This window comes from Monodelphis domestica, chromosome 6 (genome assembly GCF_027887165.1).
Source record: "Monodelphis domestica isolate mMonDom1 chromosome 6, mMonDom1.pri, whole genome shotgun sequence".
Lineage (NCBI taxonomy): Eukaryota > Metazoa > Chordata > Mammalia > Didelphimorphia > Didelphidae > Monodelphis > Monodelphis domestica.
The window spans coordinates 20,440,941-20,459,252 of record NC_077232.1 but is presented as its reverse complement, the minus strand read 5'-3'; positions in this window follow the sequence as shown (position 1 = coordinate 20,459,252).

Here is an 18,312-nt window from a genome sequence, read left to right as displayed (position 1 = left end):
CTCAACTGGTTTTAAAGAAAGGATCTGTGTAAGTCTCACAGGGCCCAGGGAAGGTCCTATATCCAAAAGGACCCAGGCCTGGGCTCACAATCAGATGCCATATGGTTCAGGATCACCAAGAACTGAAGTAGATAAAACTGATCAGTAAAGCAGGCAGAGCAGCAGAGTAGCAGAGCAGTTAGGGCAACCAGACAGCAAAACAGGATAGGGAATTCAGGGTAGTATAGGGTAGTATCAGCCACTAAGGAAATGTAACCTATCTCTCTATGTCAAGAGCAGAGAAAGACCCCTAAGCCTCAGTTAACTGTCTCTCCATTACTTTCCCATTCTAAAATTCTCTCCCTGTGAGCCTCATGCCTCTGCAAATTTGCTCCAACCTTTTCTCGCTTATAACAGTAGGAAGTAATATCATTCCCACTTTATAGGTACAGAAACTGAGTCTTAGAATTATTATGTCATAGAATGTTAAATCTGGTAAAGATCTTAATAATCATTGATTCCAATCCCCACATTATACCAAAAACAAAACTTGGGAACAAAGCAGGAAGTGACTTACCCAAATTCATACAACTGGTTAGCAAGAGAGATTGATAACCCAAATACAAGAGAAATTCATGCCTATTCCCATGTTACCAAAGGAATGGTAAGTAAGAAGCCTGTCTAATCATTTAAAAATATATAATCCTCTATGACAGAGATTCTTGACCATTTTTGTGTCATGGACTCCTTTAGCAGGATGGAGAAACATGAATCCCTTCTTGAAATATTTTTCTTAGCTAAAAATGGAAGGAAGCACTATATTTCAGTAAAAGATTAGTGGAGTTCTTTTCCCCATACAAAATTATCTGAAATCTATCCATAATCTGATTTGGTAGCCCCTAAATTAAAAATCTCTATTCCATGTTAACCTATAGCTTAATGAGACAACTGTCTAACACCTCTGGATTATTATCTGACCATAGAGGGACATCCAAAAATCACAGAGGAGTAGAATGAACCATCAGTATATTACAGTCTTTAAAATACTATATAAAGGCTAGATATTTTGTAAGGAAGACATTAAGGAAAAGCTTTGAGGGAAGGTCCATGGAGGGAGATACGGTAGCATATCAGCATGGAGAAACAGAGAGTCTGAAACACTAACAAGTTTGGAGGAGTGAGGCTGAATGAGAGCACAAGTTGTCTCATGATCCTGAAGAGCTCTAGAAGTCTACCACTATGGACCCAGTGAAGGTGTCAGAGTAGTCTCTGGGTCACAGAAAATCTCACCTGGGCTTCAATCAAGTTGAGTAAGATGTACCATCTAGTCACTTCCTATATTCATAATTATTCTTGTTAACCAGATGTTCAATTCAGCTATTACTATTCAACAAAGGAATACAAGTACTCTGGGTGTCCTGCCACAACACAGTAGTGATAATTTTCTTTATGAGAGAACTGCATCAAAGATGACTGTTTTCTAACATCCTAACTTCTTCAGTGCCCAGTGACAATTAATCAACAACTCTACTTAGATATCCATCAGAGAAAATAGACCATAAGAAAGAAAGTCTCATATTCCATTTTCTAAGTTTCAAGAATTAGTTGTCTTTGTGGAAGAGCCAAAGGAAGAATGATAAGATTTCCTTAACTGGTGAGACCTAAAAATAAAACTAACTTGGAGTAATTAGAGTAAGGTTACCATGAGAGGAGTTAATGATAGTGGTTCCTTCTGAAGTCAGTCTCTTTGATCTTCAAAATTCCAGGTAGCGTATCCTGGAGGTACCCAACTTCAACTCTAAATCCTCCATAGATAAAAAAGAAAAACATTTGAATAACACATCAAAGAACCAAAAGCAGGAATCCTGTACTGAAGATCTGAAGGTCGCCTGATGAGAGATCTTAAAGGTCCTGATCTTAACTGGTACCCATGTGAGTATTTTGAAGTGTTAATGACTATTATCTGTGAAAGATGATGCACTGGTATTAGGTTCTATTGTGGGTTAAATTTTCTGGTGGAAGTTTGATGAGAGTTATGGAGATCAGTTTGGTTAACCACCAATGCTTTATTTGGAGGAGAGTTGGCATAGGAAATAGGAGGTAGGAAATAGGAGATTATAGATCTTCTATTGTATAACTATGTCTAAATTCAAACCCTACACTAGAAATGGAAATTTCTGGCACAGGTATGTATATACATTTTTTGGAGCTCAATATTCAGCCCCTCTCTTGAACATCCCACTCCATATTTAATTGGTGATAGCTAATTAGGAGATGTTCCGTCAGTCTTCAGCCCTTCCCCAAACTGCAGGTGAAGTTTTTCATATGTGCCAAAAAAAATACTATTAAAGAACTTTTCCTGTCAAAAGAATCACATTCCTCAGGACCAAAATAATTCAAAAATCTATAGACTGAATGGAGCCAGGTCTCCTGGCTCAGCAATTCTACCTAATACAGTCTTTATAATCCAGGACCTGATATAAAAATAATATAGTATGTAAAAGATAAATTCTTACACAGAGATGGATAAAACAACTCTTTTTTTATAATGGAAGGAGATAATTCATCCTCTGTGAGCTCTCTGAAAACATTCTTGAAAATTTCAGTTGCAGACACAAGAAGGATGATATGCTCCTTACCTTCTCCCCTTGATATTTTTATTTCCTTGAACTAATTTTTGTACTTTGAATGCTTGGCCCACTTACCATGTGATGAAGATTATGATGATGATTATATCATAGAGGATTGTAACAAAAATTGATTTTATATTTTTGAGATTGACTTTACCTTCCTTATTCTGGAAAGGCATTGGCCCCTCAGAGGCCCATTCTTACCACTAATTGGTTTGGGATATTTGATCTATTCATTTCTAGCTAGGGCTGATTTTTCCCTTCTTAGGCAGCCTAGTTGCTCTCCATATTGGTGTCACCATTAGTTCAGGAAGCCACTCAGCTTAGCCTGATGATTCTCAAAGCAATCCAACAGCCTCCACCTCCCCCATATCAGGAATCATGTCTATGCCATCATACCAGGTATAACTAACATCTATTAGACACATATTTTGTGTAAATGACTATGCTGAATTCTGTGGACACAAAGGTCAAAACCCAATCAATAGTCCTTGTTTTGAAGGAGGGCATATTCCATAAAAGCACAAAGGGATTACAGAGATAAATGAATACAAAGTAGATGCAAAGTGATTTCAGGAAGCAGGCTTTTACTGACAACTGGAAAGATACAGAAAGTCATCATGTGGGAGATGGCATCTGCTTGCTCTGAAGAAAGCCCAGGACTTTACAAAGAAAAGAAGATGAGGGATTACACTCCAGAAACAGGGGACCAAATACAAGAAATTGTGTGCCATGTGTATGAAATAGCTCATGGGCTAATGTGACTGAAAGGGAGAACAAGCAAAGGGTAGTGTTAGGAAATAAGACTTTTTTTTAAAGAGTGACAGTCAAATACTTGAAGGTCTTAAAAGCCAAACCTAGGGTGCTGAATTGTGTCCTTGAAGTAATAGGGAGCCACTGAAATCTTTTGAGAAGGGGAATGCATGGTCTTATCTGTTTTAGCAATGATACTTTGGCAGCTATGTAGGGAGTGCTGGAAGCCAGGAAGGAATGAGGATGATATTGAAGTAGTTGAGGCAAGAAGTGATGAGGGCCTGAAATAGAGTAGAAGCTATGTGAGTGAGAAGAGGGTGCATCTGGCAGATGTTGTGGAGGTGGAATTGACAAGACTTGGCAAAGGGTTGGATGGAGGAGTTAGAGAGAGAAAAGAGTCAAGGATAGCTCCTTTTCAGAAACCTGAGAATCCAAATCAGTTCAGCTCCATTTTCCATTCACTTTTTTCCCATGTTCATAATGGATAGATGCATAAATAATAGCCTTTGTTTTAACCATCTTGAGCAGCCAAACATGCAATTCAGGAAGAGCTTTACTCCAGTTAAGCACGAGCTTCAATTGTATTCATGTGTGTATTACAATATGTTGGATTAGAAAGCCTCAGAAGTCCCTTTCAACCCTGAGACTGTAAGATTTTGAGGAGGGGTGCAGAGGGGTGCAGGTGAGGTCATATTAGCTCATGAATAATCTGTGTTATGCTTGATGACCCTATAAGGTTGGCAGCTTGATATGGCTACTATCAGCACCAAGGACAGCATAACATGATGTAGGTATGTCTATATATTTTTTTCTTTGGGAAGAATGGAGTTCATGACCCTTACATGGCCTTATGGTTTGCTACCAGAGGCCCTTTAGAAGGAACAGGGAAAGAATTGAGTCAAGAATGCACCTTTCCTTGACCACGGACCCCAGTTGTCAATGCCCCTTCAGAATCTCTGTTTCCAAGGCCTTAGGAAGCCTTTAAAACAACTCAATGTACAAGACATACAACCCAAAGGAAGAGATCCAAAAGGGAAAATGTCTGTAGGCAGAGTCATCAGGACTACAGTGCTCTGCCATAAAAAGGGCTCTTGTTCTTCTATTAAAACAATCCAGGTGAAAAATCACCATGCCAAAGTGAGTTTAAGTACAACAGCCCAGAGGGTTTTTTTTCCTGAGCTTATCCCTTGTTTTCCTGAGTTTATCCATTGCTCACAAGTAACTCCAGTGGGAAAGGATGGGACCCATGTCTATAGCTGTGGCTCTACTGGTCTGCCTCACTGATTATGAAGTGTAGAATGCAAAAATACCTGGCATTGTGTGGGCTTTTTTGAATTTATAATTTTCTATAAACATCCAGGTGCCAAATATTAGTATCAGACCTTTATACACTCTTAAACTTCTTGGGACAGGGGATTACTTTCACTTCCTGAAGCTTTGAAATCCTAAAGGAGGAAGTGGACAATCATGAATCCCAACAATAAAGTCTATGCACACAGCAGAAGAGAGGGTCTCCATACAAGCTCAGCGAAAGGGGCTTCTTCATGATTACAGAAACAGATTAGAATCACTAGCATTAAGCAATGGTGTTGTGAGCACTTTTCTGATGAAAAGAGACCCTAGAAGACACTCTTACATAGTTCATCAGCTGTAAAATGGGGATAATAATAGCACCCATTTTGCATAGTTGTTTTAAGGATCAAAAGAGATAATATTTATAAAAGTTCTTTTCATAGTTCCTAGCATATATACAGTAAGCCCAATAAAAATGCTTATCTGTTTTCAAATATTTAAGTCCCAACACCAATGGTGGCCTAATAATTTGAGCTTCTATATACTGGTGATATTTGGGGGGCATAGAATTCTGGGACTGTATTTTTGGAAAATTCTGGGAGAGAGAAGCTGAAAGCTATGGTGCACAATCCTTCTAGTTCCCATTCCAAAGGAGTAAAATCAGGCAGGGTTAGGTTATGCAAGGTAACACTTGAGGCTGACTCCTTGAAGCTAAGAGTTCCAGATTTAGATGATGGAAATGAGAAGTGACAGTTCCTAGTGACTAAAAACTCACAGGGCATCCTGGTGAGAATGAAGAAGAGTTGCAGGGAATTTTGCCTTTCTCCTGAATTGCATGTTAAAGGGTGGTTAGCTTAAAGCTAGTATCTCTGATAAGCTTGTGGGTAATTTGGGAGACACCTGAGCTCAGGAGGAGCTGTGCCCCATTTTTCTTTTATTTATTAATATCATGGTCTCCTTTATATACAAATAAATCGTTAAATTCTTGCCTGATATGATAAATGTTGGCAGGGTGAGATATGTAGGTAGGGTGGATAAGTGTTTGGATTCTGTAGAAGGGAGATACTCCTGCTTTAGTATGACTGATGGAGGAAATAAAAACATTGGTCCCAAAAGTGAAGAGGAGACACATTCATTCAATATTAAAGGCAGCTACATGGCACAGGGGATAGATTGGAATTGTGACCTGAATTCAAATTCAGCCTCAGACATATTAGCTATGTGGCAGTGACAGCAAACTTTATTTGCATCAGTTTCTTCAGCTATAAAATGGGGATGATAATAGCACCTATTTTGCATGGTCGATGTAAAGATCAAATGAGATAATATTTATAAAAACTCTTATCACAGTGCCTGACATACACATACTAGGTCCTGTATAAATACTTCTCTTCCTTTCAAATATGTAAGTCCCAAATGCAAGGTTGTTGTAATGATCTCTGCTTCTATATGCTGGAGAGTATCAGACTAGCTCTGTCTCTCTTTTTCTCTATGTAAATAAAATAAAATAAATATGTGTGTTAATATTTCATAAATTATATATATAATTAAACTTGTAGGTATATACCTTGTTAAATATATTATACATATATATTATATTTGTATACATATATATTATATGTACATATGTACATAGTATATGCAGACATATATATACACATATATAAAATATGTATTTGCATGCATATAGATAATACCCCTCCTGACAAAAGTTAACCAAACTCAGGAAAGTGGGGTCCTTGCCACCTATAGGATCCCTATACCCTAACCCTCCTATTATAAGGAGAATATTATATTCCCTTCAAATGGGGACTGGGGCTGCTATTCCTTAAAGTAAAAGGTACACCCCTAAACTCTACAGGTTGGAGGGCCACAATAAATGGCTTACATATTCTGATCTCTCTTGTGTATTCCTTACACATAAAAGAGCAGGAAAGGATCTTAGAAGTCATCTATTCCAAATTCCTCTTTTTACAGACCCAGGAATATTAATGAATTTTCCCAAAATCACAGAAATAATAAAAGTAAAAAATGGAATTTGACCATAATTTATCTGATTCTAGGGGCATTGCTCTTTCCACTGTGCCACAAAAAGAAGAAATTCTAAACATTTAGAATAGCAAGAGCAAAAGGAATTATCTTATTCCAGATACTCCGACTCGGGAACCTTTGATTTGGGGGATCTATTACTTTGGGGCCCTCCTGTGAACCATACATATCAGAAATCTGAATCTTAGTAGAGATTTGCTCTCCACCAGCTGCTGACTGAGTCAAAAACAGTCACCATTTCTGTAAGAATTTTACATTTTTGAAGCATTTTTCCTAACAGTTTTTTGAGGTTCATAAATAATATAAATATATGTTTATACATATGAGGAAAATAAGATACAAAAAGACTAGCCCAACTTCACATGGTTCACCTTATATCTAACACTGAAATCCACATCCTCTGATGATGATCAGTGCCTTTGCCATCACACTACACACAACTCCTATCCATATCTTTTCATTGTCACCATTGTATGTGCCCTACTCTTTTACACTAGGTAACCAATGGAACAAGAAAGAGATTCTAGATACAATTGTCTTTGGGGTTTTATTTTGCAGTACCCACTTATTTGCATCTAAACCCACCACATAAATATGTGTTCAATCACATCTTTTGAAGAGAATCAATGAGCTGTTTAATATTTCTCATGGCTAAAATCATCTCATAGAAGATGGGTAAGTGACTCAGGAACTCCTGGATATGTGAGCTCTAATGTTCCCCTCTACCTTTCCTTCTGTGCTTCTATATTTCTTTTTGGAGCAATATTTTTCTTTCTTGATACTTGATACCCCATCATCACTATGAAGTGATTATTGATTCTCCAAAGCTCTACATGCAAGACACAAGTTCTGGCAGATTTTAACAAGTTAGAAAGGGGTGTACAATCCTAGTGACAACCTAGGTGCATGTTATGACAAGGAATCTAACTACAGTAATAGAAATTTATCCTCAAGATTTAGTGCCATGTGATGGATTTTGGCCATGGAGATCCATGAAAATCTGTGTACAAGACATGGAAATGCCAGAGTCTGTGTGGATGGAGGGAGAGCCATATGGAAGAAATCTTGGCCCCTTTAAAGTGCTTCAGCAAGTAATTGATATATCCTAATCAGTTTTCAAAACCCCGTTGGAGATCCCAAAAAGCAAAGTCACACCAAGAAGGCAGTCAGACTCTTTCTGATCATGAAAACACCAATGGAGAAGGAAACTCAAGGGACTCTAGAGGAGGCAGATGCCTGTGGTTCTTTGTGAGGTGGGCAGGAAGGATCTAAGAGAACACACAGAGAGATGAGGCAAAGGGCCCAAAGCAATCAACCTTTGAACAGACATAAGTCTGGCACAGTCAGAGTCCTCTTACTGGAACAAACAGAGCAAAAGTCTGGTGTTATAACAAATTTATTAGAATTTTTCAAATCATTTTTAATTCTTAGAGACAAAAATGGAGGACTTGTGAATGAACAGATGTGTTAATAACAAGGTCTTATGAGAGCTAGTGACAGTAAGAGTGCTACAGGCTAGCCTGCCATATCCTCGAACTGTCTCCAAGCCCTAAGAAATCTAATGGTTTAGATTGTCCCTTCCATCAGGTTCATAGGATCATTCATCATGTTGATTTTTATTATTCTTGTATTACACAAATCAATTCCTCCCCAAACTTCTATCTTTCCCTAAAGGTATTAACTCAACTATTGGTTCTGTGACCTGAACAATGAGATTTGAGGTTACTCTGAAGAAAAGTAGTCCAATAAGCAATCTGTCTTCAGCAATCCTGGATCTATTGAATGTTGGATATATAAAAGACCTTGGAACATATAACATAGAATATTAGAGTTGGGAAGGACCTCAAAACATAAAACATCAAAAGGGGAAGCTAGGTGTCTCAGTGGATAGAGAGCCTGGCCAAGGGATGAGAAGTCCTGTGTTCAAATCTGGCCTCAGATACTTCCTAGCTTTATAACCCTGAGGAAGTCACTTAATTCCAATGGCCCAGTCCTTACCACTCTTCTACTTTGGAACAAATATTCAGTATTGATTCCAAGATAGAAGGCATGAGTTAAAAAAAAAGTCAAGTGATAGAGGAGGCATTAATAACATAGAATGTTAGAGATGGAAAGGAACTTAGAACAGAGAACATAGCATATCACAACAAGGAGAGAACTTAGAACATAGAATTTCAAAAATGAGCAAAACTTTGCATCACAGTTCCTTCAAAAGGTAATAAGAGGCAGCATAGTGAGGGAAATAGGCAGCCTTGGAATCAGGGAAACAAGTTCAAGTCTCATCTCTGATTCATAGGACAGTATAATGAGAGGCAGGTCATGGAATCTCTGAGTATCCCAGGCGAATCTCTAAAAGATGATTAATTAATTGATAGAGGAAGAAAGAAAGAAAGAAAGAAAGAAAGAAAGAAAGAAAGAAAGAAAGAAAGAAAGAAAGAAAGAAAGAAAGAAAGAAAGAAAGAAAGAAAGAAAGAAAGAAAGAAAGAAAGAAAGAAAGAAAGAAAGAAAGAAAGAAAGAAAGAAAGAAAGAAAGAAAGAAAGAAAGAAAGAAAGAAAGAAAGAAAGAAAGAAAGAAAGAAAGAAAGAAAGAAAGAAAGAAAGAAAGAAAGAAAGAAAGAAAGAAAGAAAGAAAGAAAGAAAGAAAGAAAGAAAGAAAGAAAGAAAGAAAGAAAGAAAGAGAAAGAAAAAGAAAGAAAGAAACCCCACCCTCATAAAACATTCAATGTTTTAGCCACTGTAGAAAATATCTTCATTTCCTACAAAGCAGGGGTTCCTGCCAGAAAGGAAGGATGCCTACAGTGACTGAACTAGCTAAGGTCACAGATACCAGGAAAAGAAAAGATGCTATTGTCACCGTCTGGGACCTGTTTAATATTTCATCAAAACTCTGTATGGTTTCTTTCTGTGTCTGAAATCCTCTGCTCTGACTTATTCTAGGCCATTGGACATTTAGGTCATTTCACAGCTGCTTCTGTTCTGTGAAATATTAACTCCCTGGGTTTCCTTGGTCGAGAACTCCCATCATTAGTCTTTGTCCCTAGTGTGGGATAAAGATCCAGCAGTAGCATGCATGACATTTCTTTAGCAATCAAGACTTAGAAAAGCTACAGCAGGGCACAGAGACTTGAGAGCAGCCTTGGACTCAGGAAGACTCGTAGGATCCCAGAACTTAGAGAACCATGAACAGCCATTTAATCTGACCCCTAATCAGAACCAGAGGAGAGGAGAGTGAGCTAGATGGTGCAACAATGGAGTTTTGGAACTGGGGTCAAAAAGTTCTATGCTCAAATCCATCTTCAGTTGGAGGCCTACTAACTGTGTGACCCTGGACAAGTCACTTAACCCGATTTGCCTCAGTTTCTTTGTGGGAAGCCATCAAGCCCATGCTGTATGACATGGTTACATGTAAGTTCCAGAGTTGCAAAGCAACTTTCTGGAAAAATAAAGCACCAACAGAATACCCTCTGTCTGACTTCTTTCTCTAACTTCCCTTACTAATGGAATTGTTATGATTATTGTTCTCTCCCCAATATAGGAGAAATAACATGAAAGCAAAGACTTATAGGGTTAACACACATATATCTCGCCTTAATACCCCCAGATTATTACCCTAAAAGATTACATTAACAGAATTAAAACCTAAAGATTATTACCCATTACCTGCCTTCTTTCCCTCTCCTCAGAGTTACATTCACTCCCATTACAAGCCAGGCAAGCCAAGAATATCAATCACCTTCAAGCCCAAGTCTACAGGACACACTCCACTGATTTGTTACATAACAACCAAGCAACCTTGCCTGGTGTCTGAATCAAGCACAAGAAATATACAACTTGGAAATTGAGGAAAATCCCAAATATTGTCTGTCTTCAATTACCCTCTAATCTTGTACCTAGCTCTGAAATATTTTATTAAGTAATTGTGATTGTTTGTGAAAGCTGACCAAAAGTAATAATGATTCCCCTAACTGGTCATGCCTTAGATCAAGGGGAACTAACATCCAGATCACCCTGTTTATGTCATTCATCCATCTCTGTTATAGCAACAATGTTTTGTTGACTATCTCCTTAGGCTTCATGTCTGTTGTTATGTTCTATGGAAACATGTATGTTGAAAAATGATTGTGTGCCAACAAAGTATGTACTCACTGAAGCTATAAAATAAACCAAAGCCTGTGCCATGGCAGAGAACTGTGTGATGCCTGGCTCAGGACTGAGCATGCAGTGCCTCTCATCCTTTATTCAACTAAATTGTCACACTTAGACAGAAGGACCCTCCTTCTGAGAGACCGATGGCCCAGCTCTCAAAGTTTCCTCATTTGTTTAATCAGCTAGAGAAGCAAATGACAAACCACTTCAATATCTTTGCCAAGAAAACCACTAAATGAGATCATTAAGAGTCAGATATGAATGAAAATGACTAAGCAACAATGAAACAATCAGAACCAGAATCTCCTACAGAAGGTACCAAACAAGTGGTTATCTAAAGAAACTCTTCTTGGAGACCTCAAGTGAGGAGAATCTTCTGAAGGCAACCCATTCTACTTCAGAATGTCTCAATTTCAGGGAAGACCTGGGTTCAGGTCTTGCCTCTGACATATACAAGCTCTATGACCCCAACCAAGACTTTTAACATCTCAGTCCTGCAAAACAACTCTCTAAGCCTGTGAGTTATGGTTAAGTCTCTAATCTGTATCCATTGGGAGAATGTCCATGTAGTTTTACCCTTAAAAAACATAGAACTGGACCAAAGGAAAAAAAATACTGGAGGGCAGCCAATGTACTCCATGAGCAAAGCAGAATCATAAAGGCACAAAGGAAATGTGGATTGCTCAAATCCAGACCTACATCCACCCTAAATGTTCTGATGGATCACTTGTTCCAAGACTTTGGTAGTGCCTTCTAAATTCATATTGGACTTTTCACAGAAATGAATACATCATACCCTGACATCTTTGATGTCACTGGTGTGCTTTAAAAACAAAGGAAAAACAATAACCTCCCATTAATCCTATATTTTATGTATATCCATAGATGTTTGCATTTTGTCTTCCCATAAAATGAAAGCTAAGCAGGGACCATGTTTTTTTGTTTTCTTTTTTCTTGGTATTCTCAGTGCTTAGCACAATACCTAGCACATAGTAGGTATTAAATATATGCTTGTTAACTGATCTTGTAGTATGTAGTTTGCTTCAATACTTTAAAGGTTCCATGATTTGATCAGTATGCATTCATCTTCCAATAATGCACATTGAAACTTCCCTTCACACCTTAAATAAAGGGTCTCTAGGCTGTGATGCTAGAAAAGTTAATGACCAGGTCAAGTGATCCAGATTTGTTTTCTGCATTACCTAGAACAATCTCTTCCAATCACTGTGTAGACACACACAGTCGATATGATCTTTTCCCCCTAGATGAGTTTTCTCTTCCTGTTCCTTCCCCCACTAACTATATTATTCTGAACTATTATCTTCATGAAACTCATTTTTCTGTAGGTTCACCTTATACCTTGAATGACCTAGAGTGAAAATGGTCTGGATAAAAATAGTTATTTAACTTCAGAAAAAAACTAATCTTCAACCAACCATCTAGTAATGAACCTCTCTACTTCACTTAGTAGTATGTCACTAACTATTCAAAGGCTTTGGGATTTGGTAGGATCTGCCAGACCTTGTGTCCTGTTGACAAAGTTTTTGAGAGTCCAGAGTAACCTCCATGCCACAAGGTAGCAGCAGAGAGGATTTTAATGGCAGTATACTTGGAGTTAGGAAGACCTGGATTCAAATACCACCTCTCATATTTATTGGTAGTATGTTCCTGAGCAAGTCATTTCTAATGTCTGGGCCTCAATTTCCTCATCCATAAAAAGATGATCTCTAAATATCTGTCCTAGTTTTAAGTCTATGATTCCATGAATTTGTTAGTTATGTTTGAATTGTTGTTTTGGGCAGATTGATAGAAAAATAAAGAGTTTACATGCACAAGAAACACAAATCATTAATTAAGTGCTTATTATGGGCAAGGCATTTTGCTAAACACTGGGAATATAAATATAAGCAAGATAGTGCCTTCACTAAAGTAGCTTATATACTAAAGTAGGAAAGGGAATAAGAGCTAGATGCATTTATAGGGCATTTTGGCAAGGAAATAGCCTGAAAGTTTAGTGGAAGCATGAATCCTAGGAAGATTAGACCTAAGATTACTACCAAAGACCAGAATAGTGATAGGGGAAGAGCTCAAGTTTCCAATGGGAATGAAGTTCTAATATGGGCTCTAAGACAAGAATTCAGACTTGGATTTTTTTTCAAAAAAGGATTGTCATAATGTTATCTAGCAAACTAACAAATAAGTGTCCCAGTGCAAAGAGAGTAATATGGAATAATCCAATTTCATAATCCAAGTGCATCAGGTCAATCAAACAGACCCAGGAACTGAAATCTCCATTGAAAAGTCTTCCTTATCAGAGAAATCATCCCATTTTGTTATTAGGATTAATGGTAACTAATATTGTCAATGGGATTAATGGCAAATAAAGACAATAAGAACAAGTCATCAAAGTTCACCAAATGCCTTAAAGCTTCTACAATGTTTTCTTCTCCCCAACTCTGTCAGCCAGTGGGTAGGTATCTTGAGTCCTATTTTATCAATGAGGAAACTGAAGATCTGAAACAGGAATGTGTTGCCCAAGGTAATCCCACAAGGGTGCAATGAACTGGGAATGAAGATGCTCTTTTGTGACTCCCATTCCAATAACCATTCTCTTCCCACAAGACTACTCTGTTTCCAAATCCGGTTTAAACTTTTTCAAGCCAATAATCTTTCTAACCAGAATACGGACCACCCTGCTCTAGGAATCTGAGAATAAGCTATGCTTCTATAAGCCCAATCAATGACTGTTTCTTTGAATCAGGAGCCTCCTGATTAAAATATTATCTTTGCCGACTGAGCCCTGGGTCTTTCGTGGGATTTGATTTATCATGTAATAACAGTGAGGTCTATGGGGTGTTCAAGGAAGACTAGCACCCCTGGTATGAGGGTTTTCTGAGCACTTTTCAGGACTGTTCATCCACATTTGGTGTCCACCTTTCACCCAATTCTCACCTGAAGTGCCTAGAAGTTGTAGCATGCACAGCAATCACACCCCAATAAAACCACCTTGGGAGGGAGGTTAATATAGGTTGAGAGTAATCAACAAGCCTCAAACCCATCAGTGAGTGAGGAAGATATCTATTCTAAGCACCCAAAGACTTCCACTGTGGAATGGATAGAAGAAAACAATTTGTTCCATTAGCCATGAAGGCAGCTGAAGCATGTGCAATGGAGCACTTAATTTTCTTTTGTCTTACCACTGGTCTTGACTGACTCTGGAAGAGAGATTGAGGCTATGACTTTGTGCAACTCTGCCTCACTTACATTCAGTTCCTGGGCAAGTCAAGACAGCACCCCATGATATCATTGATCATCTTCAAAAAGGGAGAAACAGCAACAATAATAGTGATGTACAAGAACACTTTAATGAGTAAATTAAACCTACGGCTTTTGTCAAACTGCCCATGCTTCTGTGGAAGATATCTCTCAGCACTGTAGGAAGAAAGGGCAAAGCAAAATCTCATTTCAATCCCCATAATGGCTCCTTGAGTCAGGGGATATTGTGATTATCATTTTACAGTTGATAAAATTGATGCTGATAGCCTCATCAGACTTTAGTACCCAGGCTTCTATGCTCTCACTCAAGCATTCTTTTAACACAGCACTTATTTCTAAAAGCACTTATAAACTTCATCTAACCCTCACAATCTTAAAATTGCTATTGATTTATTTTGAAATGTATTTTCTTAAAACTATTACCTTCTGTCTGGGAACCAACACTAAGTATTCGTTCTGAGGCAGAAGAGTGGTAAAGACTAGGCAACTGAGGTTAAATGACTTGCCCAGGGTCACACAACTAGGAAATGTCTGAGGTCAGATTTGAACCTAGGACCTCCCATCTCTATACCCAGCTCTATCTATGCTTATTTCCTTTCTTCCTTTGGGTGCTTCTTAATTTCAGTTCTTCAGAGACTCTAGTGTTCCAGGACCTAGTGACATAAGACAAAAAAAAAAGAACACTCGTAGTTAAAACATAGATCTTGTAATTAAAATTTAGGGGAGACTGAGGCAGGTAGAAATTAGTTTCTCTCTGCAAGGAGTATTATATTTTTAGAGGTTTATTAAAGGTTAAGGATCAAAGAAAATACAGAATAAGAAAAAACACGTGCCTAGGCCAGAGGCCTAGACAAGATAACCTCACATCATGAAAGATACGCCTCTGCTCCAAAACGGAAGTCCAAAAAAGCTCAAAAACCTTTGCAATCAGGTTAAATCCCTTCTCAATCTCAGCCCAGATAAGATTACAGGGCATTCTGGGGAAGTGGAGCAAAGGCTTGTGGGTATTGAAGTCCTGGATTCCAATCCATTTTTACAATCTATTTAGGAGTCCTTTAAAAAATCTATAGTTTCTCAAAGATGATCCAGTCTACTTTTCTTCTACTCTTTCATGCTATGTCCAACTCATTACTTCTCTTTGTTAAGGTCTAAATAAATGTCTCTGTCTATCTTGGGAGCCAAGTTCCAATTTATAAAATGGGTGACTAGGAGGATGTAAAGTTGTTTCCGTGGAGAGCTGAGTTCTGAGTTCCAAATACATTTTCAAAATTTCCAAACATTTCTAGTTTTGCTCCCTTGTATTGCCCTTACCTCCAGGCTCATGAATATCTCACCTCTCTCTTCTTTGTGCACTGGAATGTAATGCTGTCTTATATAACAAGGATCCTCCCACTGGCAACTAAAATAAGACATCAAATCCCTGCCACATCAGGCACCTAATAATCACGAGGTGTTTGTTAGACTTCTCATTCGGCATTGATTCAAAATTCTGATCATAAAGGGAAAGCTTCCAAATTTCAAACCTGCACTAGAAGGTTTCTTTTTAGCTCGGATGACCTCTGTTCTCTATTCAAAGGTCAGTCTCAGTTTCAATATTCTAAGGTCAATTTGACTCAGTGGGCTTTTAAGTGCCTACTGAGTGCCAGACACCATTCTAGGCACTGATAATGCAAAAATGAAAAACAACATGGTCTTTGTCCCCAAAGAGTTTACAGGCTAAGAGGGAGAATATAATTGGACATGGATAAAACAGCATGTAATATATGTGTATATAATATTATAATATCTAATAATACAAATGTTATCTATAATTATTACATAATTGAATAATAGCAATAACTAGTTCTTATGTAGTACTTTAAAACCGATAAATTTATTGTCTTCCTGGCCAAGATTTTCAAACATGTTCTCTTCACTAATGCCATCATTCTCATCCCCCTCTTAAAGATCCTGTTCTCTTCTCCAGAGACCCTGAGCTCTGGCAGGTGACTGCCTTATCTTTCCCAGAATTAGACCTTCATGTTAATTCCTGGCCATTCCCAAGCCATATCCCTACATTAGTAGCTAGTAGCTCCTCTTCCCTTGAAGCTTCCCTCAGTATGTTGTCTTCCCCGAATAGAATGCAAGCTTCTATAAGGCAGGGGCCATTCTGTTTTCCAGTTGTTGTTGTTCTAAAACCCAGAACTTAGTAAAGTATCTGACATATAGTAATTACTTAATACATTCTTTATCATTCATCCATTCATGATCCTACTTGCATCTCACCACAACTGTGTGACATAGATGCAACAGGTAGTATTGTCTCCTTGTTATAGATGATAAAAGTGAGGCTTAAGGAGGTCATTAAGTCATTGATTTGGAAGCAGAAATGACTTTACAGGGCACTGAGTCCAATTTTTTTTTATGTTCAAAAATGAAGAAACTCAGGCAGTTGGCATGTTGCATGATGCTGCAAGAAATATACCTCTTTCTCATCCAAGTCCAGACACAAGAGAGAGTAGAAAGAACACCCCACCTTTCATTAGAAAAGTCCCACATTCCCATCTGGCTTCTGACTTACTAGTTGTGAATATGGGCAAGTGACTTACTCTCTATGAGCATCAGGTCTTCTTCCATAAAATGGTGATAATTGTAGCAACATCACATGGTTTGCTGTGAGAGGGCAAAGAGACAATATTGGGGAGGAAACTGCCCTGTAAAAATTGAAATATATAACTATAAGTTATCTTTATAAGAGTGGCCAATATAAGAAAAAATGGCATGAGATGCTAGCCTTTAATGCAGAGGTATTTAATCTGGTATCTGTAGACTAGTTTAATATATATGTATATATGTATAAATAATTGAATTTTAGTATAAGTTGACTCCTTTGTAATGTAAACTATTTTGTTTTTTATTTATTTATTTTAAGCATATATCTATTTTCTTTATACTTTATTTTTAATTTCTATTTAATTTCATTTCTTTGTTTTATTTCTTTTATTCCTTTATATTTTATCTATATCTCTTTGTTATTAATTTATATGTATTTTTATTTCATTTTTATGCATTTAAAAACATCATTCTGAGAAGGGATACTTGGGTTTTTCTAGACTTGTGAATTTTAAAACTATTCTACCCTAATCAGACCATTCTTTAGAAGATCTGATTTAGCTATTTCCTGATCAATAACAATGGAGATACAGAATCAGGTCTTGGAAAACCCACATTCTCCACCCTACTCAGTTTAACAAGATTTTGAAAGGTCTGCATAAAACTCAAGATTTAATTATCTGAGGAGATGGCCTTCAACAGACATGTGCAAAAAAAAGGACAGACCTCTGGGCTGTCCTAAGTCAAGCTAAGTCCTCATTGGTACAGATGAGATGCAGAAAAGTGATTTAAAAACTATATAAGGCACATCAGTTTCTGCCTCTCTCTCTTTCCCTGGAGAGACCACTCTGGCTGGCAGCATGCTAAGTGCTCTGACATCTTGGAGTATTGGGTAGTGAGTTTGCCCTAGAGTTGATTTCAGGTTTGGGCATCTTAGCTAAGTCTCTTTGGGGGTCCGGCTGATTCTTTCCTCTTTCACACTCAAAACCTTACTTTCTAGATATCCTATCTTTCTGCCTGATACTAGCCCCTTCCTTCTTCCTTCTTCTTAAAATCTTCTCTACTATATCAATTAAATCACCATAAGATTTGGCAGCTGACCTGGGTATTTTATTATTTGGGATTTCCTTTGACGACCACTTAAATTTAGATTTTTTTCAATCTCAACCATAATTTCACCCTTTACAGACTGCCAGAGGATTCAGTGGTATAAAAAAAAAAGGTTAAGAATTCTTGCTTTTTGATCTCTCCAAGGTAGAAGGCATTGAAAAGGAAGAATTTAAAGATGAAAGGGAGTTTGTTAACAACATGGAGTGTATACTGGTACTATGTCCATGCCCCAAAAAGATCAAAGAAAGAGAACTTCCCATACATATAAAAATTAGTTATGGCAGTTCTTTTTTTAGTAGCAAAGAATTAAGTACTAAGGAAATTCCCATCAATTGGAGAATGACTGAACAAGTTGAGGTATATGATTGTGCTAAGAACTAATGAGAGATTGTTTTAGGAAAACTTGGAAAGACTTATATGAGCTGATGGAAATGAAGTGAGCAGAACCAGAAGGACAATTTTTACAGTAACATTATAAAGGTAA